The following is an 8,285-nucleotide window of genomic DNA, read 5'->3' as shown; positions in this document are numbered from 1 at the left end:
CAATAGAGATCAACAGTTAAACTATTTTTATTGATGTTTCTGTCACCTTCACAGACCATGCACTGCTTTGTTTGGGGATTTTTTTTCTGGTACCAGAGTGATTTATTGAAGAAAGTGGCAAAGAACCAAAATTTTGTATTTGTTGAAAAATAATACAGTTGGAAAGACGAAACAAAAACTCCCATTTTCCAATTCTCATATTCCATGAATTGATTAATAGGCAAAATATTTTGCTTTTTTTTTTCCTTTGCATATGTCCTCTCTCTCTCTCTCTCTCTCTCTCTCTCTCTCTCTCTCTTTTTCTCCCCCAAAGCTCCTGACACATCATTTTACTGCAAGTTTGTGCTGTACTTTACATCTGTTAGATAAGTTTCTAGATTAGAGGCGGCAGCCTGGGAGTGTGTAAATGTGCCTAGTTACTATTACTTTGAATGTATAGATATGTTCTCTGTCACTGGGCATTATAACGCTATCATCAGTCACTTCAGAGTATTCTTTTCAGCAATCTATGCCTTACTAGAAGATTACTATAACGATGATCATGCCAAGATGAATATCATTATAGGTCGTCACAAGTATAGCTCCCTTTGGAGATGGAAAGATTTATCGGGGGGCTAAAGAGCATTAGATAACTGAGTGTTTGCAAAATTAATTTTCACAATAGATTAATAGGTAAAATAGACACTTTCACAAACATGCTGTTACTTTTTTTTTATTTTGGTGCTTATTTATTTGTTGACTTATAATTGGCACATAACATTGTGAAAGTTTAAAGTGTACAACGTGTTGGTTTGATATATTTATATATTGTAATATGATTACCACTGTCATGCTGTTACTTTTTAAGTAAACAAGGGAGAGCTGATGATTTGGCTGATTGGGGTGAATTTATGTATATTCATGTAAATATTCTTGTATGTATATTTAAGCCATGATGAAAATAAACCTCAAGTTGGTCATCTGTACTGTTCTGTGCTTTCAGATAACTCTTCATTAGCAATTATAAATTTAAATACTTTTCAGGTCCGGGCTGGCAATATATTCATATGAGCAGGTATAAGACAGTAGCAACTGTGACAATGGCAGTGAATGAGTAGTGTATACCCAAGTGTGTTAAAATTCAAACTCTTAAAACTCACCATGCTGGCTAAATAAAATAACTAAGGGTTGTCATATATGCTACTCTATAATAATTTTTCCCCTTTAACTTTTAAACTTTCCTGTGGTTCCTATTTTGTTTTTATATTGTTAGTAGCTTTAAAAAAAATCTGTATTAATGACTTATATTGGATAGTATTTATTCTTAAAACACCTTACTGATACACAAAACTATTCCAGCTGAAAAAAGGGAAAAACAGGACAATTTTAATAAGAATATTAACTCTTTCTGACTATATGGACTCTATTTAGTGAACTGGAAATTAACTGAATAAGAAGTCAGCTTCCATTTTCTTTACACCTCTAAACATAACATCAAACTTGAATAAATGTGGGCTCAGATAGTAAGAGAATTAAATGCAAGGCCCTAAAGGCAGAGGTTTCTAGGAATGCGCTTATAATAGAGTTTCACCTGGGATTCAATTAAATATTTAGTGAGAGTGGCTGAAAGAAAGGTTCTGTGCTGAAAGCTGTGGGGAAGACAGAGATGAATACGACACAGTTTTTGTCCTCTAGAATGTCATGATCGATGGCAGCTAACACATTTCACTTAGAGTGTGAGGTGTATGTGGTGGGGACGAGCCCCCACCTCTTTCTCCTCCAGCCCCTACAAAACTGTTTATATTTGCACAATCCTATCATCCTTTCCCCGTTTTGTAGGATAAAGCATCTTTTTTTCCTGTTCAAGGCCAATACCTCTGCATGTGCCCTTGATCCCATCTTCTCCCTCTCTCTTCTCAAGAATTGTACTATAAATCAGTGGTCAACAAGTTTTTTCTGTAATAAACCAGATAATAAATATTTTAGGCTTTTGCAAGACATATGGTCTCTGTTGCAACTATTCAACTCTGTTGTTGCAATGCAAAAGCAGCTGTAGATGGTATGTAAACAAATTGATTTGTCTGTGTTCCAATAAAATTTTATACATGGGCGCTGAAATTTGAATTTCATGAAATCGTTATGGGTCATGAAACGTTCTTATTTTTTCAATCGTTAAAAAACGTTAAACCGTTATTTGAGGGTCATACAAAAAGAAGTAGTAGGTCACATTTGGCTCTCAGCCATAGTTTGCTAACCTTTGCTATGAATAATTGCCATTTTCCCATATCTTCAGCCATTCCTTTTCTACTTTCTTCCCTTTAGCCTATAATCACACTAAGGAGAATATAAAAAATATTTAACAATGACCCTGGACACTGACTGCTGACTCTAGATTCTGAATAGATCGGAATAGATTCCACCATGGAATCAGAATAGATAAATCTGCCTATCGGATCTAGTAGGAGCCATAAGCAACTAGTGAATAATTTCAATGTGTATAGGACAAATACCAACCCAGAACACACCTTCTCATTTCATTTGAAAAATGAAACAAAGCACTTTTTGCACTGCCATCTTGATATTACTCCACTTCTCTCTTTATATCCAATAATTTGGAAAATTACTGTAATTTGTCATCTCTCATCTATTCTTCCATAAGGCATCTGCTTCCATCATTCCTTTAGAACTGATCTTTCCAGAAGAAACTATCCCTTAAATTTTTTTCAGCCCTTTTTAAGTGTTCTATTTCTGTCACTTGCATCAAACTCCCCTAGGCATCTTCCACTTTTCCGACTTTTGATTCTTGGTTGCCATGGCAGGTTCCTCTTCATCCAGCCCTCTTTCCTGCAGCCATTCCCACCTGGTGTGCCCCAGCATTCTCCACCCACTGCTCCCTGTTCCCCGTTCTTGCCTTGCTGGTCTAGTCCCTGGTCTCCCTCTTTACACCTGGCACTGGGTGGGCAATCGCAAACAGAAGTGTAATCAAGGAACACTCCCCCTCCCCCCCACCCCGCTAAACTCCTGCATGACTCACTATCAGGATACTTAGCATGGTCCCAAGAGTCTCCACCATATGGACTCTTCTTCCTGCCTCAGTCTTACCTTCTATCAAATGCTACATGTTTTTTTTTTCCATCCCACTAATAGGGCACTGAACATAAAATGCAACTATACACCTCCATGTATTTGCAATGCTATTTCTATCACCTAAAATACCTCCTCTTTTCTTCTCTGGCTATTCCTACTCATCTGTTAAGATTCAGCTTCTGGGCATGGGGTGGGAGGGCGAAGCTGGGGCGAAGTGAGAGTAGCATCGACATATATACACTACCGAATGTAAAAGAGTTGGCTGGTGGGAAGCAGCAGCATAGCACAGGGAGATGAGCTCGGTGCTTTGTGATGACCTAGAGGGGTGGGATAGGGAGGGTGGGAGGGAGGCTCAAGAGGGAGGGGATATGGGGACATGTGCATGAGTATGGCTGATTTGCTTTGTTGTGCAACAGAAACTAACATGGCATTGTGAAGCAATTATAATCCAATAAAGATCTATTAAAAAATTAAAAATAAATAAATAAATGAATTTAATTAGAATGAAAAAAAAAAAGATTCAGCCTCTGAATTCATCAAACTGCTCTAAGAGCCTTTCCTCATTGTTTCCATTTTATTTTCCAATTTGTATTGAAAGTACAACTTCTCTCCTGTAACTATCCCAGCTTCACCATTAATAGGTAAGCAAGGGATGATGAGTCACTGCCACTCCAGGTCCTACTCCAGCATCTGGTAAACAGGTCTAGTGAAGAGTACTTGGCAAGGCATGGGACTCAGAGTGCCTGGGTTCCGGACTCAGCAGCACAGCTTACTTGCTGTATGGTTTTGGTCTTATACTTTCTAAGCGTCCTATTTAAAATGGGAAACCATTCATGAAAAAATACTTTTGGGACATCGACTATGTTTCAGGCACTTTTCTAGGCACAGAAAAAATTCTCACCTTCGAGGAACTTCATTCTAGTGGACATAGGAGAAGAAGGGGAGAAAGAAAATAAATAGGTAACAAGAAAATAACTAAATAAAATATACACTGTATCATGTGCTAAGTGCACAAGGGATAGGGAGTGAAGTCTTAGGATGGAGAAGGAGGGGGAAAATTTTAGAGAGTGATTAGAAAAAGCCTCACTGAGAAGTGATTTTTGAGCAAAGACCTGAAGGAGGTGAAGAAGTGAGCCATGAGAGCATCTGCAGTGAAGAGAATTCCAGAAAAAAAGAAATGGCAAACACAAAGGATATGGCCCGTTCCAGAAATAACAAGGAGGTGAGAATGTTGGAAAAGAGTGAGCAAGGGAGGGAGAGAGGAGGAGACGAGGGCAGAGACGTGTGTGAGGTGACTGAGGCATAAGAAGAGCACCAGATAGTCCTGTCATTTGTAGCCCCTTGTAAGGACTTTGAGTGAAACAGAAAGTCACTGGAGGGTCTTGAGCAGAAAAGTGAACAATACGAATAAGGTTAAGATGACTTTGAAAAAAAAAACAAAACAAAACAGGGCTTCCCTAGTGGCGCAGTGGTTGCGAGTCCGCCTGGCGATGCAGGGGACGCAGGTTTGTGCCCCAGTCCGGGAGGATCCCACGTGCCGCGGAGCGGCTGGGCCCGTGAGCCATGGCCGCTGAGCCTGCGCGTCCGGAGCCTGTGCTCCGCAACGGGAGAGGCCACAACAGTGAGAGGCCCGCGTACCGCAAAAAATAAAAAAAAAGATGACTCTGGTTGCTGTGTTGAAAATACACTGTATGAGAGTAAGGGTAGAAAGAGGGGCCAGTTAGGAAGCTGTTAACAATAAACCAAATGAAAAATGATGGGGACCTGAATCAGGTGAAGGTGATAAGACATGGTTTATTCTGAATATATTTTGGAGTAGAGTCCAAAAAGACTTGCTTGATTTGGGATTAGGGAAAACAGAGGAGACAACCTGGACTCCAAGGATTCTCACCTGTGCAATTATAAGGAGGGCGTTAGTGTTTTATGCCTGGAAAGCCTGCAAAAGTTTCCCAAGGGATAAATAAGAATAAGAGTTTAGGTTAGGTCAAATTAACTTTGAGATGTCTATTATATATTTAAGTGGAGAAGTCAGATAGGTAGTTTTACCTATCTATCTATATGTATGAGTTGAAATTTATGGAAGGACTTTAAGCTAAAGATAAACATTTTCCAGTGAACAAATAATATGCAAAGCCTCTAGATTGCAGATAAAGGACAGAGACAGTCTGAGGACTGAGTCCTGTGCACCCCAATGTTTAGTGACTGGGGAAATGAGGAGTAACCAACAAAGGAAACTGAGAAGAGCCAGCAAACATGGCAAGAGGAAAACGAGGAGTGTAGTTTCTTGGCAGCAAAGTAAAGAAAGTTTAAAAAATAAATAAAATAAAATAGGGCGGCGCACAGGAGGGAGTAATCAACTCTCTCCAAAGCTAGTGATGGGTCAGGTAAGCGGAAGGCTGAGAAGTTACAATCATATTTAGAAACTCAAAGGGCACTGTGACCTTGATGAGCAGCTTTGATGAAGTGGTAGGGGCAATGCCAGACCACAGAGTGTAAATAGCTCTCTCAAGGAGTTTTGCTAAGTGAGTGGATAGAAATGAGGCATAGATGAAAGGTGATGTGGGAGAAAAGAGACTTCACTTTTAAAGAAAAAAAAGCATACTTACAAGCTGATAGAAGTGATATAGTAGAGGGAGATACTGATGATATAGGAGAGAAGAGTAAATACCAGAGCAATATCTTTGGATAGGCAACAAAGAATGAGATCTTGTGTACAAGTTGAGTGTCTGGCCTTGATAGCAACAGAAACAGTTCATCCATAGTGACAAATAGAAGGTTGAGATATGGAGGAGAGCCTACGACATTTCTCTTCTGCTTCTATTTTCTCAGTGAAATAGTGAACAAGATCATAAGCTGATCACAGAGATGGGGGGAGGAGGTGTTGGAGTTTTGTTATAAGAAGAAAAAGAATGTCTTCTGGATGGGAAGGGACTTAGTGGACCTGGAAAATAAGATAGGATTAGTGACTGCCACCTAGACTCAGTTGAAATTAGTGGTTATGAATTTAAATAGAAATAAATCAGTATAGTTGTACATTTTTCTTCAGTCATGTTCAGCTGGAAACAGGTCTGAAATAGGCAATGTAAGGTTGAACCTGAGGTGGGGTCATGCCAGGAATGTATTATAAAGCAGGAGAGATGGGCAAAGGGAGTTGAGGGTAAATTTCAGGAAGTGATTACAATGATGGGCCACGGAATCTAGTTTATTTGGGGAAGAAAGGAAGACATGAGTGGAAAGGTGGTGGGATCCATGCATGGTAGGTCCCAATGGGGTTGAAGGATTATAAGAATCATATTACTAGGGGGAGGAAGCAAGTAAGATAGGAGGCAGTTAGAGAATGGAGATCATGGAAGGGTTACAATTATTGGTTATGAACAGTTGTATGGTATGTACACAGGAGGAAAGTAAAAGATAAAGCTATTGGAGAAGGTAGTCAGAAACCTACCACTGAAGGGCTTATTTACATGGATACAGATATAACCAAGAATTAGGTTATGAAGGTATGATGTTAGGGAGAGTAACAGTAAGACAAAAGCTAAAATTTTCAGGGAAGGAGGGGGTGATATGGGGGTTGTAGATGGCTGTGTACAGAGATAATGATAATTTGTACCTTTCAGGTTACTGAGGATTAAAGAAGATATGAGTGTACTAGTCCATGGTGAACTCAATAAATATTAACTTTCATTATCCTACCAAGTCCATAGCTGACAACTATGTTGCAAACACCAAAGCATATCTCACCTTAACACTGGCTGATGCAGGATGAGTATTATACTAGAACAGATGCTTGGTTTTCTGTCCAGATTACTGTTGGAGACGGCTGCAGGTGTCTGAAGGGAATGGGCTTAAGGGCACCAGGAAGTCAAATTCCTGTGATGAGACGATTTTGGTATATAATACAATTATATTAATCAGAAATTCCATAAAATCATGATTTACCTATTTGAAGAAAAACTGGTAGCTTTTTCTCTTTTAATTAAATTTCCATTTGAGCCACTCTGCCCAACATGCTTATAAAGGAAAAATGTAGGGCAAGAGAATCGGTCAGAGATTGTATCAGAACACTGGCCTTCCCAGCAATGTGAGTTCTCAGTATTCTGGAGGATGGTGTTCATAAAGTCTTCACAAATCAAGGACGTAGGCTCTCTTGTTGTTTATCATTATGTCATAAGAATAGGCTAGATTCTTCATTGAGAATAAATGTGAGTGCTTTTCCACACTTTTTCTATTTATAGAATTTCTGTATTTCTTTGGCAACTCTTAAAAAGCCCTCTGAAGATTTCTTTCCATGTATCTGTCTCATCTGAGAACAGGTTGACATTAAGGCTTTAACTTGGAGTTCTGAGCTGTTCTTTTTGGAATAATCTACATATTTTTGTTTTGTTACCAGATCCAGAGTGGTGACCCAATATTTTATGATATACCCATAAAGTTTGCAAATCAGTGAACATTATTTTTACTTTGTTATGAAGAGCTACTGTTTAGATTTCTCTGGGAATACAATTTTGTCCTGCTCCCAGCTTTTCTATTTTAGCAATGAACAACCAGAATTAGAAAGAAATTGTTATTATCAAGATCTGCAGGGGCTTTTGAAACTGACTTCTGCCATTGCTAGATACACATGAGAGTTTTTAATGTGTAATTTCTCTATCTCCACTTGTGATTTAGCACTCAGGGATAATAGAGAAAGCTGAGTGGTAGCGAGACAAACAGCAGGAGTTCCCACCATTCACTTGGGTATTGGGGGAGACTAAAAGATTTGGGGGGAAATAGATAAAGCATTATGGAAATAAGGTGTGATGGATCCTTCATTTTCTCTTAGTGGGAACTTTTTAAATGTCTGTTTCAACATCCTTTTACAGAGTTCACACTTGGGTAGGGAGAACACATAACAGTGTGCCTTTCCTAGGGTTCTGAGTGGAGATGAAATGATTAGGGGTATTAGCCTGATCTAGCGAGTGTGAAACAGAAGTTTCAACACTCTGTGGGGGAATGACCTTGGAATTACATTTAAAGCTCAGGCAGATTTGGAATCAAAGAATGAGAACACAGGAAGGGACTGTGAAAGCTGTCTAGCTCTGGAAGCAGATGATAGAAAAAGGTAGGAGAAGGTGGATCTGAAAGAGCAACTTCAGGGGTAAAAAAAAAAAAAAAGAGTCTTCTTCAGGAGGTGAGGCGGAGAAAGTGAGATTATGTGATAAAACTAAAAATGCAGAGAA

Source organism: Phocoena phocoena, chromosome 7 (assembly GCF_963924675.1).
Source record: "Phocoena phocoena chromosome 7, mPhoPho1.1, whole genome shotgun sequence".
Taxonomy (NCBI): Eukaryota; Metazoa; Chordata; class Mammalia; order Artiodactyla; family Phocoenidae; genus Phocoena; species Phocoena phocoena.
The sequence above is the reverse complement of the archived record's forward strand: the minus strand, read 5'-3'. Positions refer to the sequence as shown.